Genomic DNA, 20548 nt, shown 5'->3' on the forward strand with positions numbered 1-20548 from the left:
GGGAAGGAGAAGGGGAGGGGAACAAAAACTGCCTGGACAGGGCAGATGCCAAGAACACCTGGGGCATGGAATTAGGAAAAGGAGGTTTGTAGGTTTGTAGAGGAAACATTTCTGAAGGGCCACAAGATGTGTGACAATAAGAGGGGAAAAGAACAACACTTTTAAAGAAGTGCTATTGGGTGTGTTTATGTTCCTTGAGAGATTCAGGAAAAGATGAAAGTACTCTTTAATTATTTTGATTGCAGTAATGTGTATATATGACCATGACCATGATGCCCTATGTAAAAAGTAGCCTGAATTTCACAACCCAAGAGGTAGGCCTTGTTAGAACACCGTCCTCTGCGGAAATTCTGGTTTTGTGTATCAGTCTCTATAAGGGTAGTCTCTAGAATAATATATAATTACTTTTGGGTCTCTATAACTAAGGATTCTGGAACAACCCCTCACTCTGCTGCCAGTGGGGCTAAACAGTACTCAGCACATAATGAGAACTGAAGAGATGTTAGCTCCTAGGGAGACTGCAGTGTTCATGAGCCAGGCAGAAGGAAGATGGTATAGATGGTATTGGGGAGGCAAACTGAGGCTCTCCCCCAATAGTAGGTCAATGGGGGAAATACTGGGGAGGAAGAGAGGGAGGGAGGGAGAGAGAGAGAGAGAGAGAGAGAGAGAGAGAGAGGTGGCTCTTATTTGATAATTTAAAGTATTATTATTGGACTTGATCTTTTGGGAGAATACAGTGAGAAGAGAACATTCTAGAAAATGACTGTTTGTTGAAATAGGGGCAGAAAGACCTGGTACTACTGGTTCCCCAACCTTTTAACTTGTAAAGAGTCATGGGTTAATATGCTGCCCTATGCATCTTAAGTGTACCCAGGGCATTTTGGTAGTTAAGTGTCAAGGAAACTGTCTGAAGGTCCGCAAATGGGATATTTAGAATGCCTGACTGAACAGATAGACCTCTGCCCAAGAGCCTGATGATGAGTAAGCAGCCACTTTGGCAGATGGCCAGGGCAAAGGGTTCCAAGTCTGAGTACCCCTGATGAGAATGTCTCATCATTTGAGATTTGAGATTAAAACTCTAAGGACTCAAACTTCTTGGTGCACCGTTTGCATCCCTGGTTGGGACAGGCCTAGAGGAGAGGGGGTCTGTCTAATCCACTGAAGTCCCAGCCACCTTTCCAAGTGGTCTTGACCAAGGACAGCACACGCATACCTGATATTTCACTTGTGGACCACCTTGGTATAAGGAAATCAGGACTTGGGAGACAAACTCAGATATAGCTTTCAAGATATGATCAGGCATGAAAATAGCATGAAAATGAAAGTAACATGTTGAATAGGTGAAAGAAAATTTTATTTTAAATTCTTTTTGAATAATAGCACATTCTCAAGAAATCCCTAGAATTAAGTATTTTTGTCAATTATTTAGTAAGTGCCTAATTTGCTCTTGCTAGGGAAGAAAATTACATGGTTGTTCCTAAGTTATTAAACAATATTTTGATGGCATTGACAGAGCAAGTAGCAAGGTATTGACCAGTCACCCTGCTATAGGAAAACTCTTGGGCAGCTCTGTTTTATCTTGCTAGGTGAAATTGAAGAGAAAAAGTAATTAACTCCCATGAGCTACATCTGCAAACTCTGATGGAAAGTCACACATAAAGTTCACCGTCTTTTATAAGACAAAGTAGAAAAGCTCACAAACTAGTTCTTTTAAAAAATGCCTTAAATGAACTTCAAAGCTGAAATCTTATTATCGTCCAAAGTTTCATTGGTCTGGCTTTGGAGAGGAAATGTAGTTTGGGGGTAAGATTTACTCAAGATTTTCTTTATGGAATTTCATAATCCAGCCAATCTTCCTTTCTTGCTTTTGTAATTCATCCGTATATCCCTTTCAACACTTAGAACAGTGAATGAGTGAATGGACTTTTTCTTAAGGTTGACTTCTTGCTACATCCATAAAGAAGGATAACTCTGGGGAGAAGAGAGAGAAATTGGAGTTAAAGATAAATCCTAAAAATAGCTGTCTTTTGATTCAGTGAATTGGATTTAGACTGCTGTATGCTTCGTCCAGTTGCTCTTCTCTGGGCCAGGGACCTGCAATGATCGAGGAATGGGGAGATATCATATTTTGGGAGAACTTTTAACCACAACTCAAAAAGTGAATTTCATCCTTCTTGGTACTGAGGGGCAGCCAGAAATTAACTTTCTTTCTCTCTCTTTCTTTCTTTCTTTCTTTTTATTTCTTTCTCTTTCTTTCTTTCTTTCTTTCTTTGTTTCTTTCTTTGTTTCTTTCTTTCTTTCTCCTTTCTTTCTTTCCTTCTTTCTCTTTCTCCTTCCTTCCTTCCTTTCTTTCCTTCTTTCTTTCCTTCCTTTCTTTCTTTCTTTCTTTCTTTCTTTCTTTCTTTCTTTCTTTCTTTCTTTCTTTCTTCCTTTCTTTCCTTCTTTCTTTCCTTTCTTTCTTTCTTTCTTTCTTTCTTTCTTTCTTTCTTTCTTTCTTTCTTTCTTTCTTTCTTTCTTTTTCTTTCTCTTTCATTTTTGAGACAGAGTCTCATTCTGTTGCTGAGGCTGGAGTACAATCTTGGCTCACTGCAACCTCCACCTCCCAGGTTCAAGCGATTCTCGTGCCTCAGCCTCCTTAGTAGCTGAGACTACAGGCGCCCATGACCATGCCTGGCTAATTTTTGTATTTTTACTAGACGGGGTTTTACCATGTTGTTCAGGCTGGTCTTGAACTCCTGACCTCAAGTGATCCACTCGCCTCGGACTCCCAAAGTGCTGAGATTACTGGCCCAGAAACATTATTTAGATACAGTTTATAAAATGAAAGAATATTTATTAGGAAAAAGATGATTCTTTTATGGGCCACCTACTCAGTGCCCTTAATGTGCTAGGTACTCATGTCATGGATTTTTCACATCAACCCTTTGAGATGATGATGATTTCATCCCCAGTTGATGAGGAATTTGGGACTTCAAGAGGTCAAATAACTCGTTCCAACTTTCACAGGAAGGGCAGAGAATGGCAGCTGGGATCTGGACCCATTTATCTTTAACATCAAACCATGCCATGCTCACTTAGAAGTGCCTGGTAACAGAAGTGGTCACTCCATTGGTGTTGCGTACACTATAGTTGGAAAGACAAGGAGTAGGCACATGGAGAAGGGTCCAGAGTGCAGGGGGAGGGTTAAGATGCATTGAGCACCTGTTATGAAGCAGTGCTAAAGACCATCTTTGGAAAAAGGCCTCTCTCTCAGATGGCTAATGGGCCAGGAAGTTAAGCTGAGCAAGTTTAAGTAATTTTTCCAAGGGTCTCCCAATCAGATCTTGATTTAGGTTCAGTTTGATGTCAAATCTTATGTCTTCTGAGATGCTTCATGCTTCAACTTAGAGCAAAGACCTCCAAAAAGTATTGTCAAGGAACAATGTTTGTCTGTGTGCCTGGTAAGTGCTGTTGAGATGGAAAGAAGGGAAAGGACATTGAGTCAAGTTAATTTGGAAAAGTAGAACTGTGTGAGCCAAGGTGGAGGCAGGAGCGATATAGCAGGGGTTGAACTGAGCTCTGACGCCAATGGCATGGCTATGTTTTCCATAGCCGAGAAAGCGTCTCAGAAGGAGAGGAAGAGAGAGAGAGAGAGAGAGAGTGTGTGTGTGTGTGTGTATGTGTGTGTGTGTAGTGATTTGTGCACCTAGAGTGGACTCTGTGGCAGCTCCCCTCACAGCTCTCTGGTGGCCTCCATGACCCCCAGGCTTTTGAGTGTGACTAGGAAGCCAGAGGACAAAGAAAAGGTGGCAGGAGAGCAGGTTCTCCTCATGGAGCTCTGGGCTGTCTGCAGTTCTGCCTGTGCTCACCCTCTAGTGGTTACATCTCTTTAACCCCTCACTAAACAATGCTAAGGACAAAACATTCCAGACCAGAAAATGGCCCGCCTGGTGATTATGGCTGCCTTACTAAGTTTTACTGCCTCCCTGTGGATTCTGTTATTTGGGCAGAAGTTGGTCATTCAAAAGATTGAATACAAGTGATTCAAATAACTCAGTGATTTTTCAGAGGGTACATATGGATATTACTTAAGAGTGGGCAAGACCTTTCTCTAGAAACCATCTTTTCATCTTCCAGTCCTAAAACTTCCATATTTTCACTGTATAGTTTGGCGAGAAGAATAACCAAGAACTCTATGCTTTCAGAATGTTTAAGGAGACTCTTTTTTCTTTATTTTTTTGAGACAGAGTTTTGCTCTGTCACCCAGGCTGGAGTGCAATGGCGCAATCTTGGCTGACTGCAACCTCTGCCTCCCAGGTTCAAGTGATTCTCCCGCCTCAGCCTCCCAAGTAGCCGGGATTACAGGCGCCTGCCATCATGCACAGCTAATTTTTGTATTTTAGTAGAGACGGGATTTCACCATGTTGGCCAGGTTGGTCTCGAGCTCCTGAACTCAGGTGATCCACCCACCTCGGCCTCCAAAGGTGCTGCTATAACAGGTATGAGCCACTGAACCCAGCCTAAGGAGACTCTTTTGAATTAGTTGCAGCTGCATCCCAAATATCTTCTTTCCCTTTCAACAGAGTTTCGAGGCTGGTTTTGTTCAGGTTTATCTGAGTATAAACAAAGGATATGCATAGTCACTGTTATTTAAGCTCTGTCATGAAACATTATTCGTCAATCAAACATTGTGGCATCAAGTTGCCTTAGAGTTGAAAAAGTCAGAGGGGACCTAATCATCATTTTCAGTAATCATTTTACTGTTCACACATTTGGAGATACCACAGCACTTACTTCAAATGCTTCTTCCTCAACACATAAATTACCACATCCCCAACTTGTGCAAACACACACACACACACACACGTGTGTGTGTGTTCTTCAACGTGTCTGCAAAAGAGAATACCAGGAGTTCTGAGAACATGATCTGAAAATCTTTCCAATTGTCTGTGATTTAGGAAAATCTTGTACTTTGTAGAAGATCCTAAAATTCTGAGCTCATGGAAGACTTGGACAAAGGAGCCAAGTTTCTGGATTTCTCATCTGGCATTCCAGTCCCTATGTTCTGCTGCGCAAAGGCTGGGTGTGTTTCTAGTGTATGAGATTGTGATGTTCAAAAATAGAAATAAGAGAGATTTTCAGCAACTGAGCATTAATATTTAAGATCCTTGTGGGAAAGGGGAAATATTATGGTGTAGTCAATTATAATGCCAACTTCTTCAATCTCTATTTACTTGGGAAAGATTTCAGTGATGTGGTCTTAATTCCAGTTGAAACTGATCTTTTCATGTTTAGAGGGGACTGGATGTTGACAGTTTTCTTCCCATTTGTTCAGAAGTTTTATTTTTGGCTTATGATCATCCTAGCGTATCAGTAACCATGCAAAAGAATAAACACGATTATTATGTGTTACTAGAACATATTGGTGTTTAATGTGACTTTGATACTTTCTTCTTCCCATTTACAAGCAACTGTGAGAAAACCTTCTGATAGAACTGTTTGGTCATTTACTTTATTTATTTCATTTCACAATATTTCACACATTTTTAAAGAGTGAAGATTCATACTACTGTAATTGCACCCTGGGGCCACTAATTCGGGTGCCTAAAGGCTCAGGCTGGTCTGGCAAATTGAAGTCTTGAAATTCCATGTCTTATGTTGGCTGATATGCCATCTTTGGGTGTTGGCATCTGTTTTCTTCTGTAAGATTCGTTTTCCCCCCGAACATGGAATATTGTCAACACAGACTATAGTCCAGAGGGCCAACTGTTAAGCTGGGGTAACAAGGAGTTCTCTGGAGCACCAGTGCCTCCGCAGTAATGCTGAAGCTTTTCTTTTTTAAATGTAGGTTTTGAGACAATCTCCTGCCATCTTCATTTACTCCGAGTGAAGGATTCTAATGAAGTCACCATGAGTAATGAGGCTTAGTCCCGTGGGTCCTCTCCTGAGGTGACTGTTTCTGCCACCTGGTTGTTAGCTGTGTGATTTCTGTCTTTGTCTTTGGTATTTGCAGGGAAAGGGCTCCGAGAAGGAGGTGAGCTTCACCTTGGCAAATTCTCTCCCAGCGAAATGAATACAAACATCTGATGTCATGACCCCCCTCTGGTTCCACACATTCAGCATGTTTGACACTGTTAGCAGCCATGGTGCAGGCCCAGAGGACATCAGCAAGTAGATTAAAATGTCCTTTTCTGCCAGGAGATGAGGCCTGTGTCTCAGTGGGCAGAGGCAGGGACAGCCAGGGAAGCTTTGATGGAGATGCTGCAGAACTCGCCTTTCAGGGTGTGTCTGTGGGTATATGAATTATTAATATATTAAGTGGGTTTCCTCTTCCTTTAATTTTCCCCTCCCAAATTCCAAAAAGCAAACAAGGAATTTGTGCTCACTTGCAAAAAGGCCAGATAACTTGGTGTTGGAAAACAACTTCTTTTTCTTCTGTTAGTTTTTGCAATGATGAGCTTATTGAGGAGACTGGAGGAGGAAAAACAGGAGAGAGACATGTGTGTCTTTTAGAGCAGTTGGTGGGTGTGTGGAAGTGGAGAGGAGAGAGAAGTCTGAATCTAGGTGCCAGAACTCCAAGATTGACAAGGTTTTCTGTGCCTGAGTAAAATAGTAGGACCACGTGCCTTCAAGAGACTGCAGGCTTGGACCACGACGCCATCAGTGGTGACTGGAATAGATAGAAGAAGAGAAGGCATGTGGCCGGGTGTAGTGGCTCATGCCTGTAATCCCAGCACTTTGGGAGGCTGAAGCAGGTAGATTGCTTGAGGTCAGGAGTTCGAGACCAGCCTGGCCAACATGGTGAAACCCCGTGTCTACTAAAAACACAAAAATTAGCCGGGAATGGTGGTGTGTGCCTGTGGTCCCAGCTACTCAGGAGACTGAGGTAGAAGAATCGCTTGAACCCAGGAGGTGGAGGTTGCAGTGAGCTGAGATTGTGCTACTGCCCTCCAGCCTGGGTGACAGAGAGAGACTCTGTCTCAAAAAATAAATAAATAAAATAAATAAATAAGTAAATAATAAGAAGAGAAGGGCGAAGGGTGTCCCTGACCATTTGCTCTGTCAAAGCTCCTGGGGCCTTTTCATCATTGTGGGGAGGAAGAAACACACCTAATGATGACTCATAGCCTCAGAATCAGATTGAGTTTGATTTAAAGGAGATAAAGAGAGTGACTTTTACGTGTGTTAAAGTCTGTGGAATCAAATTCATCCCTGCTGCCCATCTCACTGCACAAGGAGAGGCCTTGAAGACCTGTGACATTAGCCCAACTGAAGAGCTGGAACTTGCTTCTTCCAAAAAGTTTTTAGTTGAAGAAGCCTAACAGACAAGGAGTGTGAGGAGTGTTACTTTATATATGACAAAGAAATTACATTGTCATTAATATTGCAGGTCACTGCTTTGAGGGGGAAAATCCTTGTTTTATTTTAAGATTCTTAGTAGGGTTGATTCTGAGGCATAGAAAACTCAGGAGAGTTGGGCCTTCCAGACAAATGCCTTTGCCTTGATGAAACACATTTGCAATAGCTCTCCAACAATGGCCTAGAGACTACTCACAATTCACATTGGACTTTAAAAAAATATTTTTTTTATCCTGTTTTGAAAATGGACCAGGTTTGGGGCACTAATTCACACAACTACCACACCCACTCTTTCTGCCCAGAGAGTGAGGAGAAAGAATGGGTCAATCAGCTGACATATTTCCATCCAATTTCAAGGATGGAATGTGTTCATTTTCTGACTAATGGCATGTCATTTTGCAGAAGCCTTTGGTCGCAAATTAATCCTGGAATCAAAACAGATTTTCCGGGGAGCAATCTTCCATCAAGTATTGATTTTTTTACACTCATGGAGTCTGTACTCCCTAATTTAACCTGACAATGATTCTGCACAATGGCCTGGGAGCACCTTGGCAGCTCGCTGAAGGAACTTTTACTGTCTTTTCTTTCCGTGAAGTAGAAGGGAAAAAAACAGCCTGGCTAGCTCAGTCAGTCACTGGGGGGCATTTATGACTTGATACTTTACTTTTGGTGATTTGGAATGGTCAGAAAGCTGCCTCCTAACTTTTAAAGCAGTGCTGGGAGGGAAAGCTTCGCTTTGCTGAGATTCTGTTCAAAGGAACATTTTTAAAGAACTGCCAATATTAAACAAATCTGTAATATATTGTTCAGTTATGGCCAATGTTTTCAAGTGATGCCATCTTGCTGTATCCACCAAACATGAGAAAATGGGGAAGCGTTTTCTAAAGAGAGGCTTTTGCCTTTGAATTTCAATAAATGTTGTTCTTTTTCTTGTTTCTGTTTTCTCAAAGACACTTTTGGATCCATTCTGATTCTTGTGAACCCAATAAACATTCTTAAGCTGTGCTGGATATGACAAAACCCCTACTTCAAGGAACGTAGGGCTAGGAAAGTATGGATAAAACAAGCACATTCCATCTATGACAGAACATAAATTACGGAAAACATGGGCACGAGCCAGTGGGGTGGTGAGAACTGGGAGCATTTCCTAATTTCCCGTGCAAGCAGGTTGGGACCATGTGACCAGCTTTGGCCAATTGATGAACTATGAATGGAAGACATAGGAGTCATCTTTAGGTGGAGGCAGTTGTCCTTTCATCTACTGTCTTCCCCTGCCACAGTGACTAGATGGAGGACAACCTTGTTCTTCGAAGTCCAAACTGGACTTTGCGTAAGCTAAACAAACTTTCATGCTACAAAACTCCTAAGAAGGCTGTGCGTGGTGGCTCATGTCTGTAATCCCAGCAGTTTGGGAGGCTGAGGTGGGTAGATCACCTGGGGTCAGGAGAAACCCTGTCTCTACTAAAAATACAATAATTAGCAGGGCGTGGTAGCGGGCATCTGTAATCCCAGCTACTGAGGAGGCTGAGGCAGGAGAATCACTTGAACCCGGGAAGCGGAGGTTGCAGTGAGCCGAAATCGTGCCATTGCACACCAACCTGGGTGACAAGAGCAAAACTCAGTCTCAGAACAAAAAACAAAAAACACAAAAAACTCCTAAGAAATCTAGGCCTGCTTAATATCACAGCATTGGTTAGCCAAACTAATACAGATGGGTAGGATTACATAATGAGGAGTGACGCCAAAATCCAGAGAGATGTAATTAAGAAGGCTCATTCACAGACAAGAATTTTGATGAACCCAGGAACACTGAGTTCATAAAAAGTAGTGCTTAAGCAGCTCATGGAAACCAGTGGCGGGTTTTAACTGAAGTTGATTTATCTCATACTTACTGAGATATTGTTTGGAAACAGGGCATGTACATTTATTACTGTTGGAAAACAGAATCAATACTCTGGCTGAATAATGCATTAAGCAGTCTGAGTGAGTCCCTGAGTCATGGGCACCCTAACAGATTAGTTTGGTTTAGAGGTCATATCCTCTGGGTTCTGAATCTTCAACCTAATAAGAATAAAATTACTATTAATGCATTAATTTAGTAGGCACTTGGAGAGACAGGAGAAGTGGGAGGAGAATTTTGGCCCTTGAAGAACTTGTGGGTGGGGAAGGAAGATTGCAAGCACTGTACAGAGTGAGGAAAGAAGACAATTGAGGAGTGATCAGTTTGGGCAGTGGCAGGTCAGAGGAGGCTTTCTGAGACCTGAGAGCTGGGTCCCAGAGGGAGCAAGAGACTGGTAAAGAGGAGGTAGACAGGTCATCCCACTGAAGTGAGCAAAGGACTGAATGGTCTGAGTTGCTGATGAAGAAAACTCATGAAGAGTTTGTGTAAAAGCATTCCCAAATGTCCTCATCAAAGGGAAGGGAGTAGATCTAAGGGAGGGAAGAGTGGCAAACTCTCCCAACATTTTCCTTTATTAGTCGTTCGTGTTGACCAGGGACTCTTATGAAACATGACATGTGGTTGGCCATGGCCATGCTGCACTCTGAAGAGTGGCCATCCTGCCCTTTAGATTTGAGCCTTTTTTCTTTCTCTGCATTGGTCATGCATCAGGTTGTTATTGTCGGTGACAATCACAAAATTACTCCATTAGGCCAACTACACATCTTAACCAAGCCAAAAAGATGGCCTTACCAACACACTGGGTTGCTGCCTGGTGCTGTGACCCCATGAGCATTAGTTTCTTCATATGTAAAGTGAGAATTAAATTAAATGAGATGATTTTTATAATACAATTAGTATATAATTGGCCTTTGGTAGATTATTAATCATCAGTAACATTATTATTACCAATCTATGGTTTTTATCACTAAATCAGAATGCATTTGTGATTATATAAAAAGCTCTTTTGGTGGATGCTAAAAAATGAAAACTGACTTTGTTTTAAACTATTTCAGGTCATGTTTATTTGCCCTGTTTGAAATCCAAAGTTCCAAATGGTTGAGGACAAAGTCATCGCTAATATTGAGATTGTTTTTTAACAATTCACTTTCATTTTTTTCTTTGCTTTCTATCATCAAAATAAAGAAGTTATCCACATGTTCCACAAACGAGCAATGAATATACAAGTTTATGTTTAATAATTTTTTGGAAATCACAGATTTTCCAAAATGGGCAAAACATATCAATTATTGTTTTGAAAATTCTTGGAAATCTTCATCTTCCTGTCTTTGTGCCTTCAGGGTGGGAGACTGTTTGGCTTTTTCACCTCTATGGGAAAGCTACAATTATTATGCCTGATTCTCTTGTCTTCTAAAATTTCAGTTTAATAGCAAAATGTTTAATTAAAAACACAGATCAAATGTCATTTGAACAAGTGAACAGTATAGGATGAGTTTTGAGAAAGTTAAACTATAAGTTGTAACTAATGGCTATATAAAATCCCTTGTGTTTCAGGGAGGAAAACAGCACACACCAGGGCCTGTTGTGGCGGGCAAAGGGAGGAAGAGCATTAGGACAAACACCTAATGTATGTAGGGCTCAAAACCTAGATGATGGGTTGATAGGTGCAGCAAACCACCATGGCACATGTATACCTATGTAACAAACCTGTACGTTCTGCACATGTATCCCAGAACTGAAAGTAAAATGAAAAATAAAAATATATTTTGTGTGTGTGTGTGTGTTTTTTTGAGATGGAGTCTCGCTCTGTCACCCAGGCTGGAGTTCAGCGGTGTGATCTCGGCTCACTGCAAGCTCTGCCACCCGGGTTCAAGCCATTCTCCTGCCTCAGCCTCCTGAGTAGCTGGGAGCCTGGCTAATTTTTTGTATTTTTAATAGAGACGGGGTTTCACCGTGTTAGCCAGGATGGTCTCGATCTCTTGACCTTGTGATCCACCCGCCTCGGCCTCCCAAAGTGCTGAAATTACAGGCGTGAGAATAATTTTTTTTTAAAAAGAAAGAACTGTTAGGAAAAGAAAATCCCTTGTGTTTGAAACAGTGATTGAAATAGCGTATTTCAACAGCTTTATGCAGGATGTCGTTCTAGAATGAACTCTTTTTTTCTTTACAAATTAAAGAAAACTTCTGTTCAGTTGAAAGAGTGCCACCTTTTTTCTTTTTTTCCATCAAAGTGCATCTATACATTAGTGAAGTGCTTTAATGATCTTCACTGTGCACGATTACAAAGTGCTCTATTATATGCAAGTACCGTGGAGGTAAATAGCAGGTTTCATGATTGTAAATTTCGAACTTTCTCCCTTTAAAAAACATATCAGTGATTCTACTGCACATCAAGATATTTAGATTTGAGTGAAACCACTTTCTGATTCTCAAAAGATAGTAACATTTTGTTATATTTGTTATTTGAGCTACTTTTGGAACCAGTCTTCAAAACAGCTAGAGCAGCTAATTATTCCTCTGAGCCTACAGGGTGGGAGAAATTTGCAGGGAGATAAACACAGGTTATTATTGTTTTATTTCTTTTCCCCTGACTACCAGGTATGAGAGATTGTCAGAGAACACACATGATATGTCATCTTCATTGCCCATGCGTATCTACATTTTTGGAAACTCTAGAAGCTTCTGAAAGCTCAAAATTTGGAGAAGTTTTGCTCTGGGTTTCAAGTGGATTAGAGACCTTACACCAGTGATTCTGGGATTAGAGGCCTATGTTTTTGGATGACAAGCATTTTAGGAATGAAGAATATACAGTGAATACCATATGGCCTTTAGCAGAGAGATTCAGGTCATGAACTCTAATCAGACAGGCATGGCTTTAATTTCTACCTCTGATATTTTTTTGGGTAAGTTACTTAAGCTTTCTAAACTTTATTTTTCTCATCTTTATAATGGAGGTAATAAGATCTCCTTCATGGGGTTGTTGTGAAAATTAAATACATACAAATGCATGTGTATACATACACACATAATTTTTTTGGTGATATTAGTTCAGTTCCTGGCAGGAAGCTTAATAAGTGGCAGTTATTCTTATTAAAGCTAAATAGCTTTGCTCAAATGTCTATAGTGGCCCAGATAAATAATGTTATACTCAAATAGAATATAAAAATCCAAACAAAAAAGTATGATTGCCTAAGGTCTCATCCTCAGTTAAAGCGAAATGGAGGAAAAACAACACTTCAGATCCTCTTGGCCAGGTTCCTTCTGTAGGCCTAATAAAGTGTGAGCTGATTTGTCTTTCCTATATGGGCATTTAGGAAAAAGATCTGACTCTAGAAGAGTTTTCTTAATTTTTTTTTTCTTTCCAAACATCTGCATCAAATACTGCTCATTGGTCGTTGGTAGAATCTAATTGTATTTAGATTGCTGAATAAAAACCAGGTAGAAAAAAATGACATTCCGGATGAAAGCATAGGATCAATTGGATTGTTTCAATGAGTTTCATCTATTGTCAGAGGAATAAGTGAAGGGTTCTAGCTGCAGTTGTGAGACTGTAAAAACCATTTAAAGCACATCAACATGTTAGAATTGACTTGCATAGTTTAGAGAAGGGGAAAAAAGGAAGAATTAAAGCTTAGTATTATACTGTGACTTGGCTATTTTTTTATGGTCTGAAAATAAGATGCGGAGGTTTTTTGTTTTTGAGGTCTATTTCGTTCACCTTTTTCTAAAAGATGCACCCATGCTCACTAAGTGGTAGGCAATGATCATTTGAGATGAGATTTAAATTCTTATGTAAAAAACTATGTAGCCCCACAATAGTAAATAACATTTAAGGAATTTTGCAGATGTCTTTATTGAAACAAAGAGAGATGGGAATCCAGAAAATACACTTAAAGAAAACAAAACAGAAAATACAAGATCAGCAGATCTGGTTTTCATTCTATCAATATGCACAAAGACCTGTGGTAATTACACAGTAAAACATTTGCCATTGGCACGCCCCTAAGATGTTTGCATCTGAATTTGGGGCTTTTGGATCCTGTCTTATCAAATAAAATTTCCTAACAAAATCTGGTTGACTTGAGCGAAACGTCTGCTGTACAATGGGAAAGCAAGAATCTCAAATGTTAGAAAGAAATCATCTTTGTGGATTTAATTGCCATTGACAGAAAAAGGCCATTGGGCTGGAAAGATAATCACCGTTCAGTCAGAAAGCATTATGTAGTTTGAAATTAAGGAAAAAAATTCTATTATGTTAAAACAGCTGGAAAATGAAATCTAATAAAGAAAATATTTAATTTAAATGATTTACTTTATTTCATTTCATTTTATCTTTTTGGTCAGTGAACTTTTTCACTGCAAATGTGACATGTATGACTAAATATCACATGTCTGGGCCAGGTAGAAGCTGATATTTATTGATAAATGTCAATCTTGGGAGAAAAACATAACAGATCTACTGCTTTTAAGTTTATTGCCTTTCCATACCAATCTAAATTTTTTTTTTGACGTGACATAAGAGGAACTCTAGTTCATTTTACCTATACGCCGGGAAAAGTTATTCTCTGGGAGGGCATTTTGATGCAACAGTCCACTTGCAAAGATATTCAGATGAGATTACAATGGGTGGCACCACTTCTTCCTTCCTGAGTTAGACTTCAGGCTCCTCCCAAACTAAAGCTGCCATGGTGGCTTGGTTTTGTGTTTGTGAAGCCTGCTGTTTCTTCCGTTTTCTTTGTTCCTTCTTCTTCCTTCACTAACTTTTCAAAGCCCAGCCCACCACCCCTTGGCAGACCGTTCCCTCCTAACCCTCAACCCTTATGCCGGAGAACTGTGGCAAGTAAGATTTTTCCTGGTGGGTATATGATTTTAAAATATTGTGAAGTATTGATGTAGACATAGTCCAGATCTGAGTGAGCTTTTCTTCCTTCCCAAGAGTCTGGGGTTCTGCACTGAAGACCAGGCTGTATCTCTTGTATCCATATTCATAGATCTAGCTGAAGTCCCTGGGTGAATATTATTTTAGCTATTGTCTTACTCTGTTTGTGCTGCTATAATCAAATACCAGAGACTAGGTCATTCATAAAGAATAGAAATATATTTCTCACAGTTCTGAAGACTGAGAAGTCCAAGATCAAGGCACCAGCAAATTTGGAGGCTGGTAAGGGCTGCTTTCTGCTTCCAAGACAGCGCCTTGGAAGGTGAAGGGGCAAATGCTTCCTTGCACCTCTTTTATAAGGTCACTAGTCTCATTCACAAGAACTCTACCCTCATGATTTAATTATCTCCTAAAGGCTTTACCTCTTAATACTGTCACATTGGTAATAAAGTTTCAACACATGAATTTTGGGGTCCATTCAGATTGTTGCAGCTATGAAAGCTATTATTATTAAATTTCTTTTCTGTAGGAAACATCAAGTCATCCTAGTTAGGGGGTTCCTTAATTTCTCTACTTATTCATTCATTTATTCATCTTGCTTTTGCTAGGTGCCCGAACTTGTATTTGTCACAGGCAAGACAAAGATTACTACGACATGTCTCCTCCTCTCAAGAACGAACTATTCTTAACGGATTCAATGGTGCTACAGAATGGAATGAAGTTTAGATTTTCTTTAGAATTTCTCTGAGACCATCTGCCCTAGCCTCAGACATGTTCACTACACTTTTGCTTCTTCCCATCAGCATTGCCCCTCACTCCCCTGTGGGAGCTCCAGTGTGCTCTCTCTCTCTTCTAATGGTCATCACTCCTGTCACAGTGATGCAGGCAAGGATTTAGGCTTAGGTATTTGGAGAGGAGATAAGAAACTGTAGGCCCGGCACGGTGGCTCACCCCTATAATCCCAGCACTTTGGGAGGCCAAGGCAGGTGGATCACCTGAGGTCAGGAGTTTGAGACCAGCCTGGGCAACATGGTGAAGCCCCATCTCCACTAAAAATGCAAAAATTAGCTGGGCATGGTGGTGGATGCCTGTAATCCCACCTACTCAGGAGGCTGAGGCAGGAGAATTTCTTGAACCTGGGAGGTGGAGATTGCAGTGAGCCGAGATCACACCACTGCACTCCAACCTGGACAACAGAGTGAGACTCTGTCTCAAAAAAAAAAAAAAAAAAAAAAGAAAGAAAAGAAATTGTAGAAGCCTACGTCTAATGGCCTTTATTTGCTCTGTGAAGTAGGAGGCAAATTCAGTGCAAAGATTAAGAAAAGTAGTAAACTGTAACCGAGGTCACTCTAGCTCAGTATCTCCTTTTTCACTAGGCTCATCAGCCCCTCAGAAAGCCCCACAAGTGTTTCAGGGGTTACCAGAATGTCTTTACTTGCCTAGAGACACATGCACACCCCCTTCCGCCTCTGGTGTCAGGGTGTCCATGAAGCCCACTGGGTACCCACTATGGGTTTCTGCCAGTGGCCTGAGTGGGTGGCTGCTGAATGACCAGGTACAGAGGTCACTCCTCTGATGCTATTCAGCTCCTCTGGCCCACAGTCCTTCCCACCGCTCCTTCTGGCCTGCAGCCACCTGGCCCCTCTGAGTTTCTGTGTTGGCATAGTCCAATGCTGTGTTACCCAGGCCTTGATGGGCTGCAATATGAAGAGAAACTGTTCCTTCAGTTTTTACTCATAGCATCTTTCTCTCTTATATACAGACAAGCACCCAAGGACTGGCTTAGGGATATATTTAAATAATAGCCACCTGCTATTCTTGGAATCCCTGAGAATGCTCCAGTGATTTAGCCTCTGTTATTAGCTCAACATCGCTGTGCCTTACAATAATTCTGCTTGAAGGGATCTGCAGATTCCCTCATTCCCCTCACTATGCAGTCTAAACCCCAGCTATGGACACAATTCAAGCCACCATATCAGCAGATTCCAGAGGACCCTTTCTTCATAGCTCTATCAACATTTCCAGACAGATGGGATCATGACAGCAGCAAACTAAGACTTAAGTTAAACTCCATGCTAGGAAAGTTTTAGAATAACTGCTTAGGGGATGGAAAATGTACCAGACTAGAGAAAGTTATAAAATTGCTAAACTCCACTCATTGCTCCTTGGAGACTGGAGCCCTTCGATTGGAATGGTACCGTCCAGCATCTGTGTGCAATTTGTCCAGCAGTGTTGGGCGGCCCAGGAAGAAAAGAGAGGTTTGAATTGAATCAGGGATGAGGATGAGCAGAGCTGGTAAGGCATAGTAATACAGAGTGTGAGGGGATTGAGAAAGTTTCTAACATTGTTGTTGGAATGATTGATTTTGAAGCTCAGCTGGCTGGTGCAGAGAAGGAAGGGGAGGGTGGGGGAGTTGAGAGAGTCATTTATTTAGCAAGTATTTATTGATCACTGACAATGTGCTGGGCAGGCACAGGCATAGGTTCTGGGAAAACTGTCTTTGAGAAGTTTGCAGGCAGGTTGGAGAGGTATGTAAATCATAGTATAGAGCGCTAACTGCTACAGTAGTCTAGGGAGCTGTAGAAGTAGACAAGAGAAGCATCTGATTTTTCCAAGACTGCTGGAGGAAATGCATCTTGGAAAAGCACCTGAGTTTTCCAAGACTTCTGGAAACAAGCTTCTGACTTTTCCAAGACAGCACCTACATGGGGAACTGGGAGGCAAGAAGGAGTTAGCCAGGGGAATGGGGAAGCAAGTGTGTTCCCAGGCAGAAGGACCAGCTTGGGTAAAGTCTTTGAGGTAAGAGAGAAAGGATGGCAAGGCCAGCTCAGGGTGACTGGAGTGTAGTGGACTGTGGAGGAGCAGGGAAGGAGGGCTGGCCAGGTTGGAGGAAGGGTCATGGGGTATTGTAGGATATGTTCACAGCTCTCTACCCAGCTCAGTCCCTGCTGGCCACCACGAAACTGCCTCACCATCAAGGGTAGAGCCCAGAATCCAAGTTTGTGTCATGTTGACTGTGCTTTGCCAGTCACAGCTGATCAGACCTAAGGATCATAGTCCAGAATATTCACATAAGGGCAAAGAAAGCTGTTTGCAGAGAGGCAGAACTGAATCAGCGTGTGCAGAGAGAAGGGGAGGGAGAGATAGGGCCAGGGGAGAGGGAGTGAGGAATGTATGAAGATCCTAACTCCTTTTAGCGCTTGAGCTCTGGGGCATTCCCCTGTGTCCTTTTAATTAATTCTTCCTTTTTGCATCCAATCTAACTCAAGTGGGTTCTGTTTCTTGCAACCAAAGGAGCTTTGACGAGGCTCACCAGGGAGAGAACACACAATGAGAGAACTCTGTGGAGCAGCAATGCAGGTAGAGTTGCTTTATGTCTCAAATTGTTAGTCACAGACTTTTCTAGTCTGAGCTGTGGTTTCCTTGGCTGTACTGGTGCCCTCACAGCTTACTAGGCTTTTTTTAAATCTAGTTCAGGAGTCAGCAAACTACAGCAGGTGTGCCAAATCCAGGTCGACGCTTATTTTTGTAAATAAAGTTTTCATTGCAACACAGAGATGTCCATTTCTCACATGTTGATTTATCTCGGTTCCATGTTGCCATACCCACGATTCCTTTCTAGACACATTTCTTAGATTTTCCATAATCCTTTGCATTATTGTGCCTATGCCAGCTCTTTCTTTCTCACTGTAGTTGTCCAGTGTCTCGAGCGTGTCAGGTTTAGATGGAAGCGTCGGAATCTACCTCCCACCAAGACCTAAACAGTGAGGAGAAATTCCTCAAAGAGGACAAATTTCTGAATTGGAGTGTCAAGAAATGACAAATATCCACTACTGAGGGCTGAGGTGGACTTTTCAGAACGCTGGAGCTTTGGAAGAGGCAGCACGGAGTAGTGGGAGTTAGGAGGTCTGTCTCTTCATGCACACCGTCTTACTAACGGGCTGGGGACCTTCACGGTCACTCAGCCTTCTGGAACTTCAGTTTTCCTATCTACAAAATCTCGTGGTTTCTAGATTTTGAATTTCATTGACCAATAACATTTCAAAGGGAATTTTGGGAATTAACATAGATATCTTGCCAATTTGTTGCTTTGTTAAGTAAAGATATTATTTAAAATAACTACCAACTACTATCACCATCATTTTATGCAATAAAATATATTTTAATACCAAAATTAGGAAGGATATTATCTCAGAATAATAATTAATTCCTCAAATTGAGTTAGCTTTTAAGAAAACTTACTATGTTGGCTTTTTTCTTTTTTCCAACTTCATGTGGACCAGTGAAAGACCGTCACTACACCATGGGTGTAGTGGGAACCGTCAGTAATGGTTTTTAAGGTCTTTCCCAAGATCATGATTCTTTGATTTTCTGAAGGCGGGAGAGAGGGCTTTTTGTCTAAGCTTGTTATGACATTGGAAACTTTTTCCTTTTGATCTCTTAGCAGACCTTTTTTGGATGACCTTCAGTGCATGGCAGAAAGTCTACCTTTTAATGTGCATTTAAAAAAACTCTTGAATGGTAAGAGGAAGCCTTTGGGACAAGGAATGTCCACCTCTTTATGTTGCTTAATGTTACTGTCGTAGAGGTGCCCCAGAGACCTTGGCAGTGAGTGCATTTCTATAAATCTTAAAAATCAATCAACTAATCAATATGTAGGCAAGGCTGATAGATGTGCCCACTTACGGGACTAAATGCCTGTCCAGGTTGGCCTTTCTCATTATTGAGGAGACATTGATGGCTGGGGATATGCAAAGTTTCATAAAGATAACCTTTGTCTCTCTCTCCTTCCCACACTTTTCAAAATCCTACATTTTGAAGGCAGCTGGGATCGAGGGAATTGAATATGCACATTTTGAAGGAAAGAAACCACTGATGCATCTATAAATACCGAGGAATAATAACGGAAGGGAAAGGGACACGTTATTGACTGTGGTTAAAAGTACGGCAAGGGATAATGGGCCTTGTCAGACCGAGGGAAACTTTTCAGCTCTAAGGATCCAACTTCCTAACAGTGGGGAGTGTGGAGAGGTTTGTACATAGAGGCCCTTTTCTGGGTGTTCAGAGCCAACCAGATGAAAAACGGAAGGGTTTAGTGCAGTGAGCAGTACCGCCTTCACCAGGGGCTTTCTATGGCCCTAGGTGGTTGTGTTTTTTTCAGCCGTAAGATCTATAATTCTGTTTTTCTCTGTAGATTTTGCGTTGATTCATTTTGATTGCTCCAGTTCTTTCCTCTCCTTGCCGTCCTATGCCTGTGGTTGTCTCTTCTTAAAATTTTGTCTTGCAAGTCCAGTTTGTCTTCCTCTTTGTGTGGATCCTTTTGGTTCATTGCGTGCATGCCCATGTTATTTATTCTGATGTTTTTCCCTGAAACTCTCTCTTGCTGGCTTGGACACTCAGCTATTTGAACACAATAACTACCCTGTGAAAGAGACCTTTCTTTTACTCACTTTCCTACCCCAAGTTACCTGTTTCTGTTCTTAGGAAAGTTCATGTCTAGGAGCAGTTCTTTTGTCTTTCTACATGAAGGATGGTTTGTTATATCTGGTACATTTTGGGACTGTGAGGTAAAAAGGCTGATTCCTAAACAAATATATCAGCATTTACAGACAACAACAACAAAAACCAAAACCAAGCTATCCATCACCATAGCCTCTTTATTCTCATGCTACTGCCAACAGTAAAAAAAAAAAAAAAAAAAAAAAATTCTGGGCCAGGTGCAGTGGCTCATGCCTGTAATCCCAGGACTTTGGGAGGGAGATGTGGGCAGATCACCTGAGGTCAGGAGTTCGAGACCAGCCTGGCCAACATGGTGAAACCCCATCTCTACTAAAAATACAAACATTAGCTGGGTGTTATGGTGCACATCTGTAGTCTCAGCTACTTGGGAGGCTGAGGCAGAAGAATCACTTGAACCTGTGAAGCAGAGGTTGCAGTGAACTGAGATTGCGTCATTGAACTCCAGTCTTGGCAACTGAGCAAGACTCCATCTCAAAACAAACAAACAACAACAACAAAATTCTGGACTCATCTGTTGAAATTACCCTTATAGCTTATTCATCAATCACACCAGAAAATTGGTCTCATTGCTTCATAATCCCACTTTTTTATTTGACCCAAGATTATATTACCACTTTCATCCATCTTATTTAATTAAATCTGCTTCTTATGCATTTAAGTGCAGGTTGATTGATAGTGAAAATATTTTATAACACAGGCCAGTCAAAACAGATGATAGTTATAACCAACAGATATACCTGTAGCAATATATAGCCTCTGAATATCAATTTTGCTTTATGCTATTCCAAAACATTTTGAAAAATAAAAATGCCCCCCATTATGGTGAACTTTGATCTTTTCTGACTTTCCAGTGTTCAACTTTAGCTGCTCTTTTAGGAGACTTCCCCATCATGTGTGGTTTTCATGATATA

The sequence above is a fragment of the Pongo pygmaeus genome, chromosome 6 (genome assembly GCF_028885625.2).
Source record: "Pongo pygmaeus isolate AG05252 chromosome 6, NHGRI_mPonPyg2-v2.0_pri, whole genome shotgun sequence".
Classification (NCBI taxonomy): Eukaryota; Metazoa; Chordata; class Mammalia; order Primates; family Hominidae; genus Pongo; species Pongo pygmaeus.